Here is a 10,781-nt window from a genome sequence, read left to right as displayed (position 1 = left end):
TTTCCTTCCCTATCATTGCAGGTGTTTGACATTGGACAATACCAGGAGTCACTGGTGGCCTACTTTACCCTTGGACAGCACCAAGATATTAATCAAATCCTGGAAATCTTGGTCGGTGAGACTCAAGCTTACATGTTCTGTGAGAGAAGCTATGGGGACATGCACTCTTTTGTCTGCACCTTCAAGAAGTTTTGCAGGATGGAGCTGTCAGACTCTTCTATCTGTCTGTGGCACTTTTCCATGACAAGATATTGGTCCTGAGGAAGTTTGTCTTGAAGAATGAGGTAATGAGGTAAAACCATAGACCCATCATGCATGTTGTGTGTGATACTGATCCCTGGTGGATTATTGGAGAATTACATCTTTTAAAATCCAGGTATCTGTTGTTTGCAGAAATTAACAGTCAAGATTTTGCTTTTGACACTTAAAGAACAACTGTTCTGATGCAAAAGTCCTACTGTATTATACAAATATTTTCCCTAGTCGATTGTGCAGGTCAATTTAGGGTGCACTTCCAATAGGCCCATCCCGTACCGTGCTGAAACATGATTGTCCCCCATCCCCGTTTCCCCACTGGCTGGCTCTTAAACTGCTCCATGACTAACCAGGCCTGAGCACAGTTACCTCTTGTAGCCTACATAATGTAGCAATAAAACACATGCATGGCTTTACGTGATCAAGAAGCGTGCCTTATTTACAAGACAAAGTACTGCCTAGTGTGAGTGCGCCCTTAGGTGCATATTTAGCTGCATCGTGTTCCAGCCAACTCCAGAGATCTCACCAGTGAGGCTGGAACTTTCTTTACCTTCTGTTTTTTATACTCTCCATGACTCCCACTCATCTTTTCTGGTGGTTCTCTCACAGGAGTGACAAGAGGGAAACTGTGAACAGTGGCCACCTATCAACTATGAATCGAAATGTTGATGCTGTAGCAGTAATTCAAATCATCTCACAATGATCACTTATAAAACACCTTTATCGCAAGAAAAAAACATTTAAATGATGAATTATGTGTTCATGATTTTTTATTTTAAAGATATTATTTGGCCCAATAGATCCAGCAGAATGTGCCTGGACGCTAACTTCTACATTTTTAAGGAAAAACTGTCTAACAGCCTGACACAGGGAAGTTGAACCGCCTCACATATTCAGTAACGGTTCAATGACCTTGAATGTTACACCAGACTGCTGCTAGGATGCCCAGCCCCCTACTCCCATTTAAAGATTGATGCTGGGTGAATTTTAAGAGCAACATGCAGGACAGTGTTAGGTCACATTTACTATATTACCTGTCAAGAATCAGTTTACATCTTGTCAGTCCTCCTGGCTTCAGAGTCAAAGAGACAACGTTTCAATAGAAACCGAAACACAAAGATGGGATTTGGCTTGAACCCAGGTGTGTGACACAAGGCTACAGTGCCTGCATAGGGAAGAAAAGGAAGAAAAGGAGACATTCAGTTATACCTGAGTAGGCAGCCTCAGGATCTGTTAGCTTCCTGACATTGTTTTATCATATTGCTGTTAGCGTCTGACCCAACATCACCCTTCAAACAGTGGTTGCCAAAGATTAGCCTCATGCAGAACCCAACACAGCTGCCTCTTAAGTGTGATTTTAGGTTTGCTCATTTCCCTCAAATTAGTTTTTGTAGCATGCATTATTTAATCTTACAAAAGGGTTAAGGAAATTTGGCACAAATAAAAACAATAGAACGTCCCTAATTTTGAAAATGTGAAAAAGCTTGATTACATGTTAATGATAGCTTATTACAGCTGAAAACACTGACCCATTAACTGGGCAAACATGAAAGCGTCTGCATGTGCCATAATTGGCAGAAAATACATTATTGATTGAATATGTCCAAGCAGCTGTCTATAGAAAGATACAATCACACACCTTGTCTGCTGCATCAAATCTCATGGACCTCAAACACAGATGTACAGCATATACACAGCCTTACAAGTGTCTCTTACTTTTACACCATATTATTGTCAGCACTCAAGCTGATGGAGACTTGTGAATTGGTGGAGGTTTTTTCTTGTAAAGCCTATTTGCACACTGATGCACTTTGTCAGAGCTTTGATCAAAGCGAAAACAGTAGTCAAACCAAAGCACAGAGCATTACGAGCTCTACTTCCTCTGATATCCAAAATATGCTGAAAATAGTCTGAGCAATTTACCCTGCTGAAGCATATTTTGTTTTAATTTTTTTAAACCACTTAAATAATCTGAATTAAAAGTGTTTGTTTGTTATATTTTTTAATCATTCTGTTTTTGTAGGCTTGTTTAAACTTGTTAAACATATTATTTGTAATCCCGTACTGTGAGTACCAGAGGCTCTGCAGGGCAATGTATTACACATGTTTTTCAGTGAAGCATATATGTGACAAACTCTGGGGCCTGTAAACAATAGTAATTAGGCTCAGGGGGCATTGGGTGCAAACAAACTCCATCTATAAGATGAACTATTACTTTGTCTTTTTGTTTATAGATTGTTTTTCTTAATTACCCAGAGGTAAAGAATGACAAAACAGAAACTATTCAAACTAAGTGAGGCGCTCCAGGCAGCCTCACCGCAAAACTAGGAAACCAGAGAACCTCTTCTGTTCTTACCTGATGGCTTTTCTTATGTGTACAGAATTATCGATCACCGTCTATTTTACTTGTATTTATTTCAGCCCACGGTTCAGCCAACTCTTTGACATCAGAGCTTTTCTTTCCCAGCTCCAGTGCATAGATTTAATGTCAAACAACTGTCCTCACTGCAGCACCCAGCTTGTGAAGTGAACATCCCATTTATTTGCATTGCTATACTTGTTTGTCAGTACATAATTCCTTTTGGTAAACATTATGAACTTTATCAGCTGTACCATAACTCCTTCTTGTCACTATAAAATAATAAGTATGGAACCCGCCCAAGTTTGTAGACGTATATTCACATTACTGTTTTAATTGGAATTGCAGAAAAGGGTGAGTCATTAGAGCAAGATGAAGGATACAATGAGTCTGTGTTTATCCATTATATCTGTCTGGAAACTAAACATCAGAGGTTCAGTCTCCAAACCACAGTGTGACAGTCTTAAAGTAACAGTCTGACTACCAAAAGATTTGTTTTCTTTAATGATTAATTTGCGCTATGAATCTGTTCAGCCTCAGAAAATCAATGAATGTTAGCATCAACAACATGAGGAATTCAGAGCATCTTCAAAAAAGCATGTGTAGTCAAGCGCAATAACTGTTTACAATGACGTGGTCCCTGTCAACATTTTGGTGCAGCAATGCCAAGTTTTCAGAAAGGTTTTAAAGGACGTGTTCACACATTTAACTAAGAGGTAGAACCGTGGCATTGAAAAGAGAAAATCTGGCACACTGATGCTAAGCAGCATCAGTTGTGTGCTATTTTCTCTTTTCAAGGCTGAAGTTTTCAGAAATGTATTTGTTTTTATGAGGGGCTGCGGGTTAAAGAGCCTTGTATTGCCTTGTATTGACTAATTTAAGAGTTACACTCACAGGCTGTATCAAAGTATTTCTCCTCCTTGCCTGAGAGATTTTTCATTGTAAAAGATTTCTCCTGTTTCTTTGTTCCTGTCAATGAACACAGCACGGATGTCACTGAATGGCTGCCATTCTTGCAGTGATATTTGAAAAAAAGGTTCCAGTGGCTTTTTTGTGGGAACTGAATGTGAATGAAATTGCCAGTCTTTTGACAATAAACCCTGCTAACAGATGAGATTGATTAGTGTTCACCTTTTTTTGCACTTAACATGTGAGAAGAAAGACGATTCTTGTCACATCCCTCCTACTTGTTAAAGAAGACCACAAAGTCACATTCTCACTGTTGCAGGTGGCGTAAGGCTCTCTACCAATTAACAATTCTAATGATATAACACCTCTGCAGAGCTGTCTGCTATCCACTGTGTCTGTGTGCTTGTGTTTATGGCAAGCAGGCACAATGAGCATTATGATGCTGTGTGTGGTCCTGGGACAGGACGTGTACTTACCTGGCATCAAGAGCTCTTAGGAGCTCAATAATGAAGCTGAAATTTTAATAGGCAACCTTGTGTTGAAGGGAAAAATAAACAACATGTTAGTTCAGTATTCAAATATTGCTGCAGAGTTATCTTCTGGATTATAACAGTCAGACACACTCGTAAATAGACAAATATTTTAATAGCTCTTCAGCTACAACTCGTTTTTTCTTACATTGTTTGTTACAAAGTGACATTTGTGTAGCACAGGCCAATGGAAGAACAAGGGGTCTGCCATGAACAACTCAATTTGAAACAGCTGTTAACTGTGTAATAATCTGTATTTTAAATGGCTGTATTTAATATAAAGGCATGTCAAAGACATTCATAGTGACAAAACTCAGAGAAAGTATTCATTTTGTGTATGACCCTTCACTCTATTCAAACAGAGGCAACATAACACTCAGGTTGGTGAGCTCCTACTCTCTTTTCACATTATACTGCTTTTTATTTTATTGACTGTCTCTTACTGAATGATTAAATCACAACAATGTATTTGATATCAAATTAGTGACGGTTTGACAGTAGCTAAAGTTGTCAACCACATCTTCCATGACATCACCATTTGATATAGTGTTACATGATGTTATTGGAAAGGTTTAAATATAGCTAGTGATGTTAGCCAGCTAATGGTTCTGTTAGCTAATTAACCAAATTAGATGTTGTGACTGTTCCAATCAGAAATACATTTTCAAAATACATTATCTATTGATCGATGATAATAAGGAAAGGATTAAATGTTAACTGAAGCTGCATTGTTACATAAGGTAAAACAGAGCAAGGCTTGTGTTGTGCTGCATACTAAATACTAAATACTCTTATTTGCGTGCAGGCAGTAAGTCACCTCACCCTCCTGCTGCCTTATTGGAAGAAAAACACTCTGCCTGCATGTTTCAGAGGTTTGACCTAAAATAAGGAGGCCATGCTGTTCTCTCTGTTATCAGCTTGTCTTGTACCTAAGTAAGGCACTTACCCTGTTTCACCCAATTATCTCTCCCACAGGCACAGTCAGAGAGTTTACCTCTGATCCATGCAGCCCGATGATTTAAAGCGTTTTGGGGAAAAGTAAGCCAATTTGGAAACTCCGCTTTGATTGTAGGAAGAGACAAAAATAAAAATACAAATTTTCTGAACATTTTTCTTATTGCTCATTTGTAACTCACAACAAGTTGTAAATCATGAGGTAACATGCATTCCATAGTGACAGCTGAAAACTGTTTATATTGAGTTGGGCAGATGAGAAATTAGACATCGATCACTGATATGCTTCGTCACGAAAGTTTCATAATATTGTATACCACAGAATTCAATAAGTCTCAAAAAGCCGAAGGGTTGGGTAGTTTAAAAGTTGATGTTTTTTACTTTGAAATAACACAAACATAATCTCCTTGACTAACAAGATGGTAACTATCACAAGCACTATGCCCTGTATAAATGATACACCCCATGCATGAAAAAGACAGCATTTCCAATAATTACAGCATGAGGTTCTATGTTTATGAGAAAAAGTCAATGCTTCACCTTATCCCTAAAGTAGTCTTAATAAGACCAATGTCTTTAGCAGGCACAGATGACAGGAACACTGAATGAGGTGCTAATTTAAGCCATTGATGGAGAAACATTTGAAATGTTTGCAGAGTCCCTGCAGGAAAATGATCTGTGATTTCTCTTCTGCTTCAGCCAAAGTGTGCTTGTACATTTATTTAAACTGTAAATGGTTGATCAATGTGTCAAGTCAAAGTGGCTTTGCAATTAGAAAACAATGCATCTTAAAAGCCATTACAGGTCCTGAGCTGTCAGTGTGACCGGCAACAAAGAGAATAATTGGATATTGACGAAAGAGTGTGGAAAGCGAAGACAGCATGCAAGACCACTCTCCAATTTACTCTGTCATCCTGAGGCTCTGATTATGCTGTTTGTGAGCACATAATTGGGGCAGCATTGGAAGAAGCAAACATTTTAGGATAAAAGCATCACATACTAGACACTTGCCTTAAGTGATTAAGAATGTTTAATTGGGATGATGTTTCTATAGTCTTTGAATTTAGGACAGACAACCATGCTTTTCCACTGTTATTTTTTTTTAACATATGGGGGTCAAATGATACAGAGTTATGAGTTAACAGTAACAAACACATATATCACACTTGAAGATTTTCAATTAAAAACAATACATTTGTGCCCTAATGAAATTACGCCCTTATGCCCTTTGCCCTACTGATCAGTTATCTATCAAATGGCCCTTATTTGGTAATGGAATATTTCAATATCAAGTTATTCTGAGTACAAATATGAATTAACATAACCAGGCCGCCCGCTTGGAGGACTACAGCCTCTGTACATGGGGCACACTCACTAACCACTAGGCTACTAGCGCCCTGGAATAGCCTTTTTTAATTCTGTTAGCCCTCATCAAATTTGTCTGAGTGTAAACTGATACTAAAATATTGTTATGACTAAATTACAAGATTAATCACAGCTTCTGCTACAAGATTTAAAAGGACATTGATCTACAAATACTGCAATGCACCAACTAGGCCTTAGCAACAGTTGAATCTGAATGAGATTAAGCTGTTTTTAGGCCACAGTGGGTGACCATTAAATGTATAATTATTTGAAGAAAAAATCTTATGAGAAGTGTTTTGACCCCATATTTTAGAGGCTTAAAAAAACATTATATAAAACTGGAAAAAATGCACAGTATTTGCCAGGATTAAACCTTTAGCAGTCAATGATAATCTTAATTGACTGCATACTTCATACTTTTAGCATGAATAATGGAATAAAACCTTTGAATTACTAACCTTAAATATAAATACAAATATACATTATAACTAATGGTTTGCATTTAGTATGGGGGTTACAGCAACCTTAAAACAAAACAGAATATTATTTACTGAATATTATTTCAACAACTTGAAAATATTCATTTGTGTTATCAACAGTTTTGGAACAAATACGCTGTCTCTGAGCACCATCTAGTGGTGAAAGTATTTTTAATGACATTTTCCAGTCACTCTTGCTTGCTTGGTGTATGGGCACAGGCTGTTCATCACCTTCATAGTGTTTCATATAACCTATGAAATCCATGTGAGTTGGGATACATTTCTGTTTTAAATATAAATATGACTTATGTACATAAAGAGAAATGCACAAAGTCCCAGGTCTCTGTGCCTCTCTGTTTCTCTGCAGGTTTTATAACCAAGAGTCAGCCGAGGCCTCATGTCTGTGTGTGTGTGTGTGTGTGTGTGTGTGTGTGTGTGTGTGTGTGTGTGTGTGTGTGTGTGTGTGTGTGTGTGTGTGTGTGTGTGTGTGTGTGTGTGTGTGTGTGTGTGTGTGTGTGTGTGTGTGTGTGTGTGTATAGGGCATAGTGTGTGCCACGGCAGAGGATAATGAAGTTGGTCTGCCGTGGTGAAACTGTGCTCAAGCCTTCATGTCATCTTCAACAGTTCATCCTCACTTCACTGGTGATAACTCTACAAGCCAGCCTACTCCCTGCCTTCACTGCCCGCTCTTTTGTGATCTTAAACTTTTTTTGTTACATAAACCTACCTGTGCCAGCCTCTGCTTTGGGATTCCCTCTAAACCAGAACCTAATGTGACTACTTGTTAACAGTTAATGGGTAGATAGTGAGTAACTCCTCATCACATTCTACAGAATAGCTAAAGATTAATTAATAGGGAATGAAGTGGGCCATCATACTGGGCAGTTACTCAGTATTGACTCATTACGTCATCATTAGTTACTTCTTTTGTGTTCCTTGTAGTGAAGTGTTTATCACACTGTGTCAAAAACATTACTTACAAAGTCTGCCTTCCCTCCTCTCTTTATTAGCATTAAACTTGTTGAAAAAGTATTTATCTGTGAACTATCATAACCTCATGCTTAGATCAATCCAGATTGCATAAGATTAGGTATTTTATTGATCCGCAGAGGGGAAATTTAAGTGTTGCTGCAGTAAAAAAAAAAAAAAAAGTAAGAGCATGCATATGGGTGCAAATAAAATAAGAATATAGAGAAAAAAATAAATGCATTTACAATTATAAACTAGTGGGTATAAAGCAAACTATACACCCATTAACTTCTGAGAAAAAAAAATCAGGACATTAAGATATGTTGTGCAGTAAGTGGCACGTAACATTTTGTAAATGATGACAAGAACCTTAACAAAATAACTCTATTTCATATTTGACGACTTTTACAAACAAAATGTAAAAAGTGATAATTTTTTTAAATGGAAAAAAAGAGAGAGATATATTTGATTTAAAAGTTGTCACATTCTCTTTGTTTATAAGACTTTCAACCTCAAAGAGACATTTAAACAACCCTATGAATTTTACTTTTAGCTGCCTTTGTCCAGCTTTTAGGATAAAAAATCCTCAACATGGTGATATTTTCTTTTAAAACTGCTCTCATAATAAGTCCAAGTCTCATTCCTCTTTGGTCTATTTTTCTTATACAGTAGGGAAGTTATTTATTCTAACATTTATCAGCGAGAGTATTCCATCCTCTTACACTAATCTATATTATTATTATTATATTAAATCTGAGATGGGAGTGCAAAAGTAGATTATTGTGTCAACATGATTTCCCAGGGCAGCAGGTCACTGCGTATATTTTGCAACCAGCAGCACATCATTTTCTTTGATTTTAAATGACAAAACAAGAACATTCTAAAAATGTCCGTTTTTACTTTTCAACAAAAAGCCGCGTACATTAGATAAACACATAAAACGTGTGTAATGGTTTTCCCTTTTCAGTAAATAGCTAGGGCCCGTCCTGGTAGTACAATAAGCTGCAAACACACATCAATTATTCAGCTCAAACAGAAACACTGTTTGATATGCTTTCCCTGTGTGTTCCAAATCTTGAAAAAGTTTGTAGATGTCAACAGCGTTCGCCCTCAGCCTGACAGATTGTGGAAATGCACAGCACTGACTGCATAGTGTACATATGAGATGAATCATTTCTGTCAACAGGCAGGCAGGAAATGTGGCTGTTGGCAGTTCTGGTTTTGGCTCATACTAGCTTTCAAACCTCTATCTTTGCAGCCAGTAATGACTCTGCTTACTCAAATTTTCTAAATTTACATACCTGGTCAGTTCCTGACAGAAATAGAAATAGTAGTGCAGTTTTCCAGGGGAGTGTTTTCACTGTGAAGTTGTTGCTGCCAGATTGTCAACACAGCAGAAGCTCTTTAATGAGTCAAAGTGAGAGGTACACGGGTAGACACGGCTAAAACTTAACAAACTGCAACCTGCTTAAAAACACATTTTTCCCACTTTGTCCGCAAATAAACAATTCTCGTGAAGTTAAAATAGTTAGATAAGATTTAAAAAACATTTTAAATAAATAAATACAGCTGTTTGTATTTTTTTTATCTGTGTAATCTGGCGTTTCCCAAACTTGTGTGGCTCTGATACAGTTCTTTGAGTACCCCTTCAATGAAAATAACATTTGGATTGCCAGAATATGAAAAATAATTGCTGTCGAATCTTTAATAAGTCTAATTATGTTCACTTACTAACTTTTCCAACCAGTACAAATGATAGGTGATGCATTCTTGGACCTATCCTTTAGTAACATTTTTCCAGGAGGACGAAAAAGCAAATGAGACAAATCGTGAAAAATGTGATGCAGGAGAAGCAAAAACACCGACCACATCTTTGTATTTCCAAAGGTGTCCTCATTGATCTTTAAATCCACACAAATATTTGATTCACCACTGATAAATAATTAGCTACATTCTGATTTAATTTGCATTTCCTTATTTGTGTTAATGTTCATCAATGTTTATGTGCATGAATGTATGACTTTTCACCCTGTAAAAAGTCTGCAAAGACTTTTGACACCATCTTGGTTTGATTTTTTTAAACTGTTAACAGTTTTGATTTTGACCTAGAAAACAACAGTTACTCTTTTTTTTCTCCAGCTAATTGTTTTTTCAGAAATACTATTTGATAGCAGCACTATTCTATCCCTGTTACCTCTCCAATACTGCTACTAGAGGTCACACTATAGTATTCACCAACAGGAATCCATCCACTGAGCTCTGAGAGGAAAATCAGCACTGTTTATCTTGCATCCTTTATTTGCATGATAAAAAGTTGGCGTTCTCTGGCCTGCTCTGCTTGTGACTTATTAAATGTTCCTCATTTATGAAAGCAAGAAACTAGGATCCCCTTTCCTGGAATATGGTTAGCCTACTGAAAGCTTCCAGTGACTGAATTGTCTCAAAGTTTTTCAGCCTCCAATAACCTCTCATCTTTTGTCAGCTCAGTGAAATCGGTGGTTCTCAACGGGTGGGTTGGTGGTCCCAAAAGTGGGTCACAGAGCCATTTCCATTGGGTCATGGATTTGTGTCTGGAAAGGAAAATTGTTTCGTTTTTTTCATTCACTTTCTGGTGTCTGTCACATGATTTCATACCATGTAAGGTCCAAATATTTTTTTTCATTAAATAAATCTGATTGGTTGAAAAGTATCAGAAATTTGGGTCACGATTTCATTTCATGGAGTTGGTGGTGGTTCTTGAGGAGAAGCTTCAGTTTTGATGCATTTACAAGAGTGTACAGACAGGACACGCTCCCTCTCTCTGTCTCTTCATCCGAAGCTGATGTGATTCTGCTCTCTTTAGCTTTGTCTTAACTCTCCGCTGGAGTCGAGAAGGATTTCTTTTTTTAAAGGGAGTTAGAGTCTTATAATACAAAGGCTCTGGTTGCACAGAGCCTGCACTCTCTCTCTCTCTCTCTCTCT

This window comes from Labrus bergylta, chromosome 15 (assembly GCF_963930695.1).
Source record: "Labrus bergylta chromosome 15, fLabBer1.1, whole genome shotgun sequence".
Lineage (NCBI taxonomy): Eukaryota > Metazoa > Chordata > Actinopteri > Labriformes > Labridae > Labrus > Labrus bergylta.
The sequence above is the reverse complement of the archived record's forward strand: the minus strand, read 5'-3'. Positions refer to the sequence as shown.